The sequence below is a fragment of the Heteronotia binoei genome, chromosome 3 (assembly GCF_032191835.1).
Source record: "Heteronotia binoei isolate CCM8104 ecotype False Entrance Well chromosome 3, APGP_CSIRO_Hbin_v1, whole genome shotgun sequence".
Taxonomy (NCBI): domain Eukaryota; kingdom Metazoa; phylum Chordata; class Lepidosauria; order Squamata; family Gekkonidae; genus Heteronotia; species Heteronotia binoei.
The window spans coordinates 92,750,309-92,764,778 of record NC_083225.1 but is presented as its reverse complement, the minus strand read 5'-3'; positions in this window follow the sequence as shown (position 1 = coordinate 92,764,778).

Here is a 14,470-nt window from a genome sequence, read left to right as displayed (position 1 = left end):
TGCAGAGTTTTGTGAGCAAAAATTCTACTTTGTGAGCTACTGGCATTAAAGTTGTGAGCTACTGCATAAATTATTGTGCTCTGGGGCCATTTTTCCTGAGCTAAGACAAAAAGGTGTGAGCTGGAGGCTAAAAATCTGTGAGCTAGCTCATGCTAACTCAGCTTAGAGGGAACAATGCTCCTCACCCTTGCTGTCTTCCCACTCATCCTGTAGCTAAAACAGACACCGGCTTTCCATTCCACACACACCCGCCAGCGTGTGTGTGTCTCAGTGTCTATCATGGCTTACAGCCCTGAAACAAGTTCAGAATGCCAAGAAGTAAGAATAATGGGGGGGAGGGGTGCAGGGGCAGTATGATGTCAGTCACACAGACACTGAAACACGTCATTCCTTTTGTTTGCAGTGTATTGTTGCCATCTTTTCCTGTCATATCCAGCCTTGTGGTGTTTAGCATCAGCATGAGCTTGTGGCATGATTTCTTTTTTGCCTGGCCTGGTTGGGTTATAGACTAAAGTATGCACCTCAAGGCAAGTATTTTCTGTATGGGAATATATCTGATTTCAGTTTTCCATCTTCTCCCCCCTCCCTGCAGCATCAACCTGGTAAAATTACAGTCTTTCTCCACAATGCGGACAAAAGCAGGAAGCAAGCGATCTCAGCAGGGTATAATTTTTATTTGATTTGATTTATATCCCAACCTCCCCGCTGAAGCAGGCTCAGGGTGGCTGATGATAATGACACAGCCCTCACCTGGAGATTGAGTAACCCAACAAGAGAATCATGGCAAAACAGGCAGAGGCATAAAAAGCAATGCTCCCGTGAAACCCAGCCTCAAAAAATACAAAATGAATAACAACTGAATACAAATATATAGTAAATTCAAATATCATTAATGTAGTAGTCCTATTTTATAAAGTCCAAGGAACTTAAACATCAGAATGCCAGTCCCATTATTCTTCAGCAATTAATGCCAGACTTCTTCAGGAAATTTCTGATGAAATTGATAAGTGTTCAATCAATCCATATTCATGAAAGATGCAGCAAGCAATCCAAAGGCTACAGGTCTGTACTAGTGCCTCTGTTTCGCACACAGCTTTTTCAAGCTGCATGGAAAAACATATTATTCAAAAATACAAAGAGAAGCAGTATATTCCATTCATAGCAGCTGGCAGCATCGCTGCTAGGCTGCTAGAACCTAATTTGCCCCCCCTGGAGGAGAAGAGAGGACTTTTGCGGCCCGTTTGGGCATGCTTGAAAGAGGGCGGGGCTTGGCCATAGTAACGGCTAGACCATCCGTCCCCTAAATCAGTCCCCCATTGGAGATCGGCTGGAAGGGACCGTGTGCTATCGCTCCAGGCCGTTCTTTTGCGACTGAATTCAGGAGAAGGCTGAGGGAGTATTTTTCTTGGCCCCGTCCATCAGACTTTTCAGCGATTGCATTGCTGATAAGCCAGGTTAGGTGTGGCGCAGCAGAGGCAGCTGTGTAGCTGGGGCCAGCAAGATCAGCAAGATGTCTGGGAGCTTCTGCTTCTAGCCTCTGCTTCTAGTGTATCCTCCTTCTTCATCTTCATCTTCATTCAACAACCCCACCACCACCCTTTCCTTGGGAGGGGGGTTTATTTTGGCTTTCCTTTCCTTTGGAGAGAGTGGATTGCCTTTGTAACTGCTCTTGTGCTGGGTGGGAGGGGGTTTGTTTTTTCTTTCCCTTTCCATTCCTTCGGGAGAGAGATTGTTTTTCAATATTTCACTTGTGTTGGGTGGGGCTGCCTTGAGCAAAGGTGGCCATATTTGGTCCTAGGCTTGCCAATCCCCAGATCCCAGTGGGGGTTCTTCCGCTTTCCCAGGCTCCTTCCTGCCCCCAGTCAGCTGGCCGGTGGGGAGAAGCCCTGCCCCCAAAGGACCATGTTCTTTTCCAGCTCCAGAAGTCTTCAGTCTCCGATTGAAAGGCTTCCTCTTGGGATGGTGTGTCTGTGTTACTTTGAAGAAGTTGGCAGCAACTCGTGAGTAGAGAGGCCAATTCCTCCCTTCAGAGTCACCAGAAACAGGGTGGGGGGAGGGAAACGTCTGCTGAGCACTTCATTATTCCTTATGTGGAGATCGATTCTCATAGGGTATAATGGGGAATTGATCTGGAGGTTTCGAGGGCTCTGGGGGAGCTGTTTTTTTAGCTAGAGGCACCAAATTTTCAGTATAGTATCTAGTGCCTCTCCCCAAAATACCCCCGAAGTTTCAAAATGATTGGACCAGGGGGTTCAATTCTATGAGCCCCAAAAAAAGGTGCTCCTATCCTTCATTATTTCCTATGGAAGGAAGAGGTTTTAAAAGGTGTGCTGTACCTTAAAATGTGATGGGCAGAACGCCCTTGGAGTTCAATTATGCTTGTCACACCCTTGTTCCTGGCTCCACCCCCAATATCTCCTGACTTTACCCCAAAGTCTCCTGGCTCCACCCGCAAAGTCCCCAGATATTTCTTGAATTGGACTTGGCAATACAAATAAAAATTATTATTATTATTATTATTATTATTATTATTATTATTATTATTATTATTATTATTATTATTATTATTATATTAACCCTATTTGGTCCACCTTCTTCTACTGTTAGGTGGCAGCCATATTGTTTCCCTTTCTTTTCCTGTGGGTCGGCGGCCAATTTAAAGGGCTGTTGAAGGGAGGCCATTTTGTGGGTTGATATAGTGTGGAAGAACAGCTTATCATAAGGGGACAATATCAGCTTTCTGGGCTGTTCTTTAATACGAAGCAGCTGTTTTTTAAGTGCGGTTTACAAGGGCCATTTGCTGTAGTTTTCTGCAGTCTTATTTGCCCGTGATATTTGCTAACATGTCTGGTAAGAAAGGGACGGGAAGATCCAAGAGCAAGCAGCCTGCACCAAGGGCCCCTAAGGCCCCGCCTAAAAGGCCACCACCGCCTTTATCTTCATCAGATGAGGAGGGTGAGGACGAAGTTAATGCAGCTATTACGCAAAGGCTGAGTGCGCTGGAGCAAGCATCTGGTATCCCTCCCTTGCATGGGTTAGGATCTGGAAAGGTTTCTAAGATGGCACTTCAGGCTGATATTTTAACTCAGTTGTCTATTCTGGAGGGCAGGTCTGCCGGAAACATCGCAGGAGGAGCCATGGGTCTTGGCGGTTCCGAAGGGGTATCAGTTCCATCTACAGGGGCTGCTGGATCTGGATCAGCGCTGGTGCCTATGGGAACTCTGGGTAAGGCTAGTGACACCCCACTGTCTTATACCGCGTCGGTTTGGCCTTGGGGTACATGGGGTCCTGCTGCCCCTACTGCACCTGGCATTGCTGCTGGAAGTTCTGGTGTATCTCCCTCCCCAAGATTGGGTCCTCAGTCAAATTGGGCTTGGCCACAAAGTCAGTTTGACTCCTATGGAAATTGGCCAGCTGCAGGGCAGCAGGGGTTTGCAGGCTCCTTTTCAGGAGGATGGGGCTTTCCTTCTCCCTATGGGGCGGTCCCTTTTGCTGCCTTCCATTTCAGGGACGTAGCATTACCTTTAGGTGATCATTTGTTGCCGGCGACAAAAGATAAAATCCTAAAGGGAGAATATGTTGATATCTTCTCCCTCCTGTTCCATGAGTTGGAGAAGGATAAAGAGGATTTGGATGACAAGGAAAAAGAAATTGAAGAAGCGTAAAGTGGACCAGACTTGGGCCAATTGGCTGCCAGGGTTTTTTATATATGCTGATGTGATCGTATGCACCCAGCCTTGGCGGGCGGCTGTGCTTATCCAGTATATGGATATCATTTATAAAGGGTACATAATGTTCAGTGGGCCCGCCTGGATTCAATACGATGAAGAATTCAGGATGAAGGCAGCTTTGTACCCTTCCCTTCAGTGGGATCGCATTCACCAGCAGCTGTGGTTCCAAGTCATGTCTCCTATGCAATCAAATTTGGGTGACCGCTCAGATAGCGGTCATTTAGTGGCCAGGTCAGCAGGAATTTCTTCAGCTTCGTCATCCTCTTCCTGCAGTTCTGCGGGGCAGGCGGTTCAACCCCGCCTGCTTTGCTGGGAGTTCAGCTCCCAAGGAGTGTGCAGTAGAAAAACTTGTCAATTCAGGCATGAATGCCCCAAGTGTGGTAGGTCTCACTCCTTTAGTAACTGCCTCAAAGCCTGACCACGTAAGAACCAAAAGAAACAAGGTGGAGGTGGCAGTAATTACCAGGATGGAAAAGGAGCCCAGTCCGATAAAGGTGGGACCTCTTGAGTACTGGTTGTCCAGGTATCCACAGGTTGATAGTGTTTTACTTGTTAAATGGTTTCAAGTTTGGTTTTCGAATTCCTTTTCAGGGTCCCCGAGTCACATTTCGGTCTGGGAATCATAGTTCTGTTAAAGGTTTGGAGCATGTAGTCTCAAGGATAAGATTGACAAGGAGTTGGCAGAGGGCAGGATTTTGGGCCCTTTTTCTAATCCCCCTGTGCCTAACCTTAGGGTTTCCCCTTTGGGGGTGCTGCCGAAAAAGGCACCTGGTGAATTTTGTTTTATTTACCATCTCTCCTTCCCCAAAGGGAAGTCAGTTAATGATGGGATTCCTGAGCATTTATGCTCAGTTAGGTACACCAGCTTTGATCAAGCTGTGGGCGTGGTGCGACGCTGTGGTAAGGGTGCAGAGTTGGCCAAATGCGATATTAAATCTGCGTTTTGCCTTCTACCTGTCCATCCGGCTGATTTTGAGCTTTTAGGATTTTCCTTTGCAGGGCAATTTTACATGGACAGTGCGTTGCCAATGGGCTGCTCCATCTCATGTGCAGCTTTTGAGTGTTTCAGAACATTCCTTGAATGGGCTGTTCATGAGAAAGTTGGTCTGCAGGATGTTGTTCATTATTTGGATGACTCCTCTTTGTGGGTCCTGCAGGGACTGGGCGTTGTGTACAGTTATTGTCTGGCTTCATTGAGCTGGCTGTAGAACTGGGGGTTCCGTTGGCTAAAGAAAAAATGGAAGGTCCAGCCCAAAAATTTATCTTTTTGGGGATTGAGCTGGACACACTGGCGCAATTGTCCAGAATACCTATTTAAAAAGTGGCAGATTTGAGGAGTAGGATTAATGCCTTCCTTCTTAAGTGAAAGGTCACATTGCTTGAGCTCCAGCAGCTGGTTGGGCATCTTAACTTTGCTTACAAAGTGGCTGCTCCTGGACAGGCTTTTCTTCATAGGCTATGTGATGCTATGGCAGCCCTGCGTTTGCCTCAGCATAGGACGAGGGTTACCAGCAGCATGCAGGAGGATTTGAGGGTATGGCAGGAATTTTTGGAATCCTTTAATGGGATTTCTTTTTGGAAAGATGACATGAGGCTTCAGGTGGAGCTTCAGGTCATGTCTGATGCTGCTGGGTCTTTAGGTTTTGGGGTTTATTTCCGCGGACATTGGTGCGCAGACGCATGGCCAGATTCATGGGTTCAAGAAGGGGTGAACCGAGATCTCACGTTTCTTGAGTTCTTTCCCATTTTTGTGCAGTTTGGCTGTGGGGGAGTTACATGGCCAATCGCACAATTCATTTTTGGTGCGATAACATGGGCTGTGGTCCATGTCATTAATTCCTTTTCATCCAAATTTCAATGGGTTATGAGACTGGTGAGGGCCTTTACTCTGCACTGTCTGCAGCTTAACATACTGTTTTTGGCCAAGCATGTTCCTGGGGTAAAAGGGTGGCCGACGCTCTCTCTCGTAAACAGATGGAGACGTTCCGTCAGCTGGCCCCAGATGCCGATCACGAGCCAGTGACAATGCCCCAGGAGCTATGGCTGATTGGAGAGCCAAGGCCTGCAGAGCAATAGGCCTTGCTATTGCACCTAGCACCAGGAAGTCTTACAAACGTGCTTTGCAGCAGTTTGAGGACTTTAGGGCTGAGGTAGGGTATCGCATTGTTTGGCCCTTCCTGGTGGAGCAGTTGCTCCACTACGGTGTTTCTCTAAAAGGTAAGGGATTGGCCGTGCGATCCATTAGGGGATGCCTGTCTGCTTTGGCTTTTGCTAGCAAGGCGTTGGGATATAAGGAAGAAACAACAGACTTTTGCCTTCAAAAGATGTTGGAGGGGTGGTCTAGAGAGGCTGGGCCTTGTCCTGACACACGGAAACCTATTTCCCCTTTGATTCTTAGGGGCCTGAAAGGGGTTTGGGGTACAGTATGTGCTTCTTATTTTGAATCCGCACTGTTTCATGCTGCTTCCTTGGTTTCCTTTTTCGGGGCCCTTAGAGTTAGAGAGTTAGTAGCAAGTTCCAGAAATGATGTTTCGGGTAAGGCTTTGTCGCTATGGAAACTGAGGTTAGTTGAGGGTAAGGCAGTCCTTACCGTTCGACGTTCTAAGACTGACCTGCGTAGCAAAGGGGCCATGTTGGAGCAGGGCAGGTGCTCTGAGCTTGAGTTGTGCCCAGTTTTCACTTTGGCTGCTTATTTGGCAGTGTGGGGGGACACTGAGGGGTTTTTGTTTTGTCACCTTAATGGCAGCCCACTGACAAAGCATCAGTTTTGGGCTGTGACTTCTCATGCTTTAACTAAGCTGGGGTTGTCCAGGGTATGGTTTGGTACCCACTCCTTTAGAATCGGAGCAGCCTCTACGGCCGCTGCCCTGGGATATCATTCTTCCTCTATTCAGCACCTGGGCCGTTGGCATTCATCTGCCTATAAATCTTATTGTCACCCTCTGTTCAGTTCTTAGCTTCGTTTGTTGGTAGCTGAAATGTTATGTTTTTTGTTTCTAGTTTGACTGTTTTTTCTTTTTAGATGCTGTTGTTCCTGGCCAGAGGAGCTGAGTTCTCGTCTGTGGACAATGCTATGTGTTTTGGGCCACACATCTGGCTCAGAGAACTTCGGTTGTCTCTCACCTGGGACTCAGCCAATCTGTTATTATCGAATGGCATGGGCGCCGGGGTCTTCAGTGGCCTGGCCTGCTGCCATTGTTATTTCATGGGAATGCGGGCCCTCCTCCTCAGGTTTTAATTATTCACCTGGGAGGGAATGATCTTGGGCTGGTAAAAGACAAGGCCTTAGTCTTGCAGGCCCGAGAGGATTTTGGGTACATTAGGGAGAGATGGCCCAGGACTACTATAATTTGGTCAGCCATGATTCCCCACCTTGTGCTTGGGATCCTACAGGTATAGAGAGGGCCCATTATAAAGCTAACAAAGAAATTAGGAAGGCATTGGAAGGGGGGTTGGGCCACTATCTGCCCCACCCGGATATTTCTATGAAATTTCCTGACCTCTACAGAGGGGATGGGATGCATCTCTCTGAAAAAGGTATCATGCTTTTCCTGAGAGATCATCGGCAAGGGCTGCGAGTGGCCTTGGGCCTCCTGGTGGGTGCTAAGGCCTAAGTAGCGTCTTGGCCTTAGTAGTGGCAGGTTTTACTGGGTTTATGGTTCTATGCGGCTAGGGGAGGATCAGAAAACATCCCCCTTTGGGAGAGTTAGGGGTCTGGCAGGATCAACCTTTGGGTTTAGATGACCCGGGGTGGGTGAATGCAGACCGTCCTGGAGGCTCGACTAGAGGGTGCCTTCCATTGAGATGTATGTCTGGTGGTTGGGCTCTCTGGGGTTTGCCTCCTTGCTGAGCCGGCCTGGTGGGAGCTGTGCCATACAGCTCTGGCTGGGGGCTGGATCTCTCGCCTGCTAATGGCAGGGGAGCGACCTGTTGAGACCCCTGGCCCTGACCAGGCCACAGTTCTAGTTGCCCTTGCTGTTTTTTATTATTATACTTAATAAGGTGACCCTTAGTTATACCAATGCCTTGTGTCCGACTCTTTATTACAACTTGGGGGGCAAATACTTGTTACATTTCTACCTCAAGACAAAATACCAGATTCTTTCTACCTGAAAGCCTTAAAGTTTTGCCTATTATAACCCTTTAATTCTACAATCTTCTTATTTTGTTATATGCTTTTAACTGTTCTGTAGCTTATAATGTAAATCTGAACTTTTCTTCTTCAGTACATACAAATGAGAAAAGCAGAAGAACCAACTCTGAAACAGAGCTGACTGGTTAAATTTAGCATCATTTAAAATAAACGCTAACTAGTTGGTTTAACAAAATTAGCAGTTAATATAAGCATAAAAGGTAAATATAGTTCCTTAATCCTTAATGTTAATTTACTTATTTTTAGGAGAGAGAGAAAACAAAAACAGAAAACAGTAGTTAATCAGTTTCTCTTATCAGAAATACGTATCAGGAGCAGATTACAAAATATTTGTGCAGCCTGAACTATTACAAATTTGCCCATTTAGAATTCTTTAAAAATTTTGGAGACTGTAAATCCTATTTGCATAATGCTCTAAAAAACACAAGTTAATATGCAATAGTTACCTCATCTCCCATACTTATTTTTAGGTAAATAAAAACCCATGCAATTTCCTCAGCCCACTCTTGATTACATTATTTTATTTAACTTCCATAGATAATTATAACAAACTGAAAAAGGCATCCCAATTCTTAAAGCCTCATTTGCCATTATGTAATCACTTATTAGCCCCTTTCATTGATTCAATATTAACCAGCTAAATGCAAAAAAAAGGCGGAGCAAAAAACAACAACCCAAAAACAGTTTAAAATCTCTTCTTTTTGAACGCTTTCCAAAAATTTGATCATCTTGCTGAAATTTGCCTTTTCTCCTCTTGGTATCTCCATTCATTTTGTTGAAAATGGTACAATCACCTCTTCGTCACATCGTCTCGTGCAAGCTATAGTCAATGTTAATTTCCGTTTCAACTTTATAACTGCACAGGCTGTGTCCATTTTGATTTTCTTCCAGACCTTTCCCAACAGATCTTTAGCTATTTTTCTCAGCTTGACAGACATCACTGGGAACTCTATTACTCTGCTCATGTAGATTTTCATTTTCGCTGTATTTCAAAATAAAAGTCCCTGTCTGTTGTTGCACCGACTCTGCTAAACGACCAAGTTCCTGTTTTAAAGAGGTTATGTTAATCATAATATCACACGCTTTGGTTTGAGCTGCCATTTCCTCCATTAAAAAAAACCTCAGTCTGTTAATCAAAGTTAGAGAATAGTTCAAAGACCAAGTTAACCTGTTTCCTTCAGCTTCAAATTTTCCTCCTGCTTTTCAATTATAACCAATTCAGTCCTAATTAAGCATCACATACATTTCTTTTGTAATTATATCTTGTTTTTGTTCAGACCATATTGTAACCAGAAGGTGATCTCACTGACGCTTATTTATTTATAAACCAAATCAATTCAAATATCTTTGCTCAGTCCAGTTTAAATTGTTGACAGTTTCCAATTTGTTCTTTGCTTTCTGAAGCCTTCCTTGCAGAGAAAAAAAGGGGGGGGATATCCCTCCTCTTCACCTTTCTTTTGGAACAGTTCCAATTGTTGTTATGTTAAAAGATCCATTAACTGATATTGTTAGAAAGCTGACTTACTTTCTTGGTAGAATTCCAGTGATTAAGGTCACTGATGCATCAGAAGCTTATCGAAAGAGAAAAGCAGTCGGGCAATCACCTCTTGCTGCTGTTATGGCGATCTTGGGAGCACAGGAGCAGATAGGAAAAACAGGGAACAACCGCCATTGTTTCTCTGGATCCTGTTGAGTTCCTTGCTAGCAGGGGGTCTCCTCAAAGCCCCCCTCGGGATGCTACATCTGTAGCACCCCTCCTACTGCCCGATTAGGGGGGGTCATTGAATCCAAGCTCCTCTGACCACCTCCTAGCTCGAGGCGCTAAAACTCAGGAAGTCTGCTTTCCAAATATTCTCACCAGTGAATGACCCTAAAGGCATTACTTATACAAATCAGAAGAAAAAGTACTTCTTTCTCTACTTTCTCCATCCCATGCGTTATCTTGTAAATCTCTATCATGTCACCCCGCAGCTGACGTTTCTCCAAGCTAAAGAGCCCTAAGCGTTTTAACGTTTCTTTTAACCTTTCTTCATAGGAAAAGTGTGCCAACCCTTTAATCATTCTAGTTGCCCTTTTCTGGACTTTTTCCAATGCTACAATATCCTTTTTGAGGTGCGGTGACCAGAATTGCATCTAAAAATTGTCCTTGCTGTGTGTATATAAAAGACTACTGTAATTAAGGATGCTTCTGTACCATGTAAGATGTTTCCTTAAGGAACGCTAAGAGGCAACACCTCTCTGTATATATCAGCTTCAACTGATTTGTATAAGTAGTGCCTTTAGGGTCATTCACTGATGAGAATATTTGACGTTCTTACCCAGTGTATAAATATCTTTATTGGAAGGTATGCATATGGAAAATTTGCTGATATATGCACATGTGTTAAATTTTAACAATTTTATGAAATTGCAATAATATGTTTTTCCATGCAGCTTGAAAAAGTTCTGTGGGAAATGGGCACTAGTACAGATCTGTAGCCTTTGGATTGCTTGCTGCATCTTTCATGAATATGGATTGATTGAACACTTATCAATTTCATCAGAAGTTTCCTGAAGAAGTCTGGCATTAATTGCTGAAGAATAATGGGACTGGCATTCTTGTGTTTAAGTTCCTTGGACTTTATAAAATAGAACTACTACATTAATGATATTTGAATATACTATATATTTGTATTCAGTTGTTATTCATTTTGTATTTTTTGAGGCTGGGGTTCATGGGAGTATTGCTCTCTATTCCTCACCTGGAGACTGGCAACAATGGTTCTCCAGGCAGAAATGGCTAATTTTGAGAATGGATTCTATACCATGGTACCTGGTTGAGGTCCCACCCTTTCTCAAACTCACCCTCTCCAGGCCCTACCCACCAAAGCTCCAGGGATTTCCCAACCTGGAGTTGGCAACTGATAATTCACAGTAATTGTCATAGAGGGAGTGCTGCTGAACAGGAGCAAGCAGCTGGGCCTAGTTAAGTCATGCTAGCTGGGTGACATCTAGTCACCCAGAGGATGCTGCCAGGTCTAGGGTAGCCAATCCCTACTTGGAGCCTGAAGATCTGTGAACTGAATTCCAGACAACAGATTTCTTTCCCCATCCTGGAGAAAACAACTGCTTTAGAAGGTAGGGTTACAAAGTCCAATTCAAGAAATATCTGGGGACTTTGGGGGTGGAGACAGGAGTCATTGGAGGTGGAGCCAGTAGCAAGTTTGTGAAAAGCATAATTAAACTCCAAAGGGAGTTCTGACAATATCATTTAAAGGGACCACACACCTTTTAAATGCCTTCCCTCCATCGGGGGGCTCACAGAAATGGAACCCCTGGTCCAATCTTTTTGAAACTTGGAGGTTGTTTTGAGGAGTGGCACCAGATGCTATGCTGTAAATATGGTGCCACTACCTAAAAAACAGCCTCCCCAGAGATCCAGATACCCTCAGATCAATTCTCCATTATACCCAATAGGAATCGGTCTCCATAGAGAATACATTTCCCTCCCCACCACACACTTTCTGATGACCCTGAAGTGGAGGGAGGGCCTCCAAACCGGGGGATCCCCTGCCCCCAACTGGGGATTGGCAACCCTATTGGAGGGTGGACCGTATGTTATTCTATTCACCTAAGGCCTCTTCCCTTACTGAGAAAAGCAGCCTGGGTTGCCTAGCAACAAGCTCTGGCCACACTTCCAAGGGGGATTATAAGAGGGGCCTTGCCTCCCTGGCTATTTGTGTGGCATTTGGAAGCTTCATGTACTGGGAGGCCTTTTATAAGGCCAAAATAGCTCTGTAGCCCTTTCTGAAACTGGTTGACAGAGAGGACACAGAGAAGAGTTTGCTGTCTCTGAGGTAAGACTGTTAACATTTCCAGGCCTGAATAGGCGAGGCAGAGGAACATGTCTCTCACAGTTTACTTTTTGCTTCACAACAGAGTTGTTTGTCGGGGCGGGGGGGGCGGGGGGGAGAGACTATCCTAGACTTCTTACAACAGGCCCTGAGGAGAGGCAGTAGTAATCAGAAAGACTCCAAGAGAACCTCTCAGTAGAGAACTGTCTTGCTCAAAGGATAGTGGCCTTATGATATGGTTCTGGCTTGGCAGGGCTAGCAGTAGGCGGGTCACAGAGAGGCTACTCAATAGTAGTGGGAAGTGGGGACAGAGTGTCAGCCAATAGTTGATGCAATTAAGTCCCACCCAGTCCCAACGAATAAGGAAGCTGGAATTTCCCAACATGAAACCAGTTTTATGTCTATAGATAATCCTTATCATGACAGAATGATAACGATAACTATCTCCAGGTGACAGAATTCATCCCAGGATAGGTGTTTACGGGCTCTGTGAATTCTAACACATGTACAAATATTTTTCTTTAGCCAGATGCAGACACTGAAGCCTAAATTAAAAGTCAGAAATAATGATCAAAATAGTGGCGAACCAGAGATCAAACTGAAAAGGAATAAAAGAGAGGGACACAGACTGAAAAGGGGAAAGAAGAATAAGAAGACAGACAAATATGCACAGATGACTTAATTATGCTCAAACACCGGTCGGTTTGATTCACATTCTATTCACCAGTCATGATGAGGGAGTTGCTCATTTGGCAACTGCATTACACTGCTCTCTCACAGAATTAGATAGCCTGTTTGCAGAATCAGTGGCCCCTACTCCTCTGCTACCATCCACTATCTCCAATTTTAAAGGCACATAGTTAAAAGGAAAAATGGTTTGAAATCCAGGGTCAGTCTGCCTGCAGTGTCTGCCTATGGGCTCAGCTAACCATTCTTGTGATCAGTGGTCAAACAGATGCCTCCAACTGAGCAAGCACAAAGAGAAGATAAACAGCAAGTGGTTATACAAATCAGCCAACTTAGTAACTCAGACAGAAGACACTCCCTCTTGGGGGGATTCCCCCCACCCCTGACGTGATGTACTGACTAAGAGCACTTTAAAGACGCCATCAGGGTTTGCGATTTTTTACTGTAATTGATTTTTATATATGTATTTTTTACTGTTGTACATTGATATGAGCCTGGCACTAGCAAGGATAGAGCAATTCATTAAATGTAAATAATAATAATAATAGTAGTAGTAGTAATGGCTGTGATGAATTTTTAAAATACAAACTTAAAAGTCCATGTCTACTAATTACATTTCAATTCCAATATAGCACATGCTGTAGGTAAACCAATGCAAAAGCGGGTAATTACTTGACAGTGTTTTGTTATAGCATGGGAAAGAAAGTGATTGCATGGTGGTTTGTTCACACTTAGAATGTAAAAGTTAGATTTCATGGGCCATGCTAGTTCATTAAAAAGAATTAAACAGAAGTAACAGAAAAACGTTATCCAGAAATTTGCTGACTTGGCCATCTTCTACAATTCTCCTGTTGTAGTGGCAAATCTGACCATCCTGATTGGTTGGGGCTCAGTGGGACTGTGAAGTATCAGCCTTTGGCCCATCAGACTATCAATCAAGAGTACTTGTGTGCCATTGATTGAGTCTGCTCCTCTCTCCTGCCTGAGTGGCTGTTGCTAGCCGGCAAAACTGATTCTGTCAGTAAAAGGCAACCAATCTTAGTTCCAGCAGTTACTGCAGGAACACACTATTGGCCCATAAAAAGATTTTTAAGCAACTTTAAAACAATACATATATGTAAAACAGCAATTAAAACAAACAGGAAGGAACATCTATGAGGGAATGTCATACAATATAATGAATTCCATTAAACCATGTGTGCCTGAGCTAGCTGCCATGGGATGGTTTGTGTGATAATTTAAGGAAAACAGAAATGAGAGAAGAACAAATTTTGAGTCAAGTGGCACCTTTAAGACCAACAAAAGTTTATTAAAGTTATGAGGTTTCATGTGCAGGCACACTTCCTTGGATACATAGAAATGGAAGTTAACATTTCAAATATATAGGCAGATGCCTCTACATAGGTGAACAGCAAATTAGCATAAATTTAATGAAGATGTTTTAACATATGCCAAGATAAAATAGCAATAACAAGCTAAGTTTCTAGGTCACAATATGTTTGTTTTTAATTACAGGCAGAAAACAGTGGAGCAATAAATATGTCGAAGTAGGAGACTAATGTGCAAAAGTATCTTTCTAAATTGTTAAGAGTAATCAAGATTTTGCAGTTATGCTCCATTCATCTCCTCTCAAGCAAGGAGTTAGCTGACAGCATCCTTTCCTTTGAGGTGGGGTGCTGTGTTATGTCAGAGGAACACATTCCAATATTCATTGCATTACATTACAGCCACTATTCCAATATATTATTCCAAAAAAGAAATACACTAAAATACAGAAGATGTTTAGCCCTTCTTGGTAAGAATGCAGATGTAAAGACTGAATGAGTTTCGCATATGTAATAGGATAAGAAGCCAATATCCCTGTTAAGTCCTGGGGGTGTTATTTCGTTTTAGTGATAACTTGTAGTTCAGCAATTTCCAGTCTATTCCTGAAGTTATTTTGCAATAAAACAGCTACTTTGAATTTCTTGGAAGGCAGAAGTGTTCTACAGGTATCTCAGTCTTGTGATCCCTGTCAGATTTGTGACCATTTATCATTTGGCATAGGGTTTGTCCTGTTTGTCTCA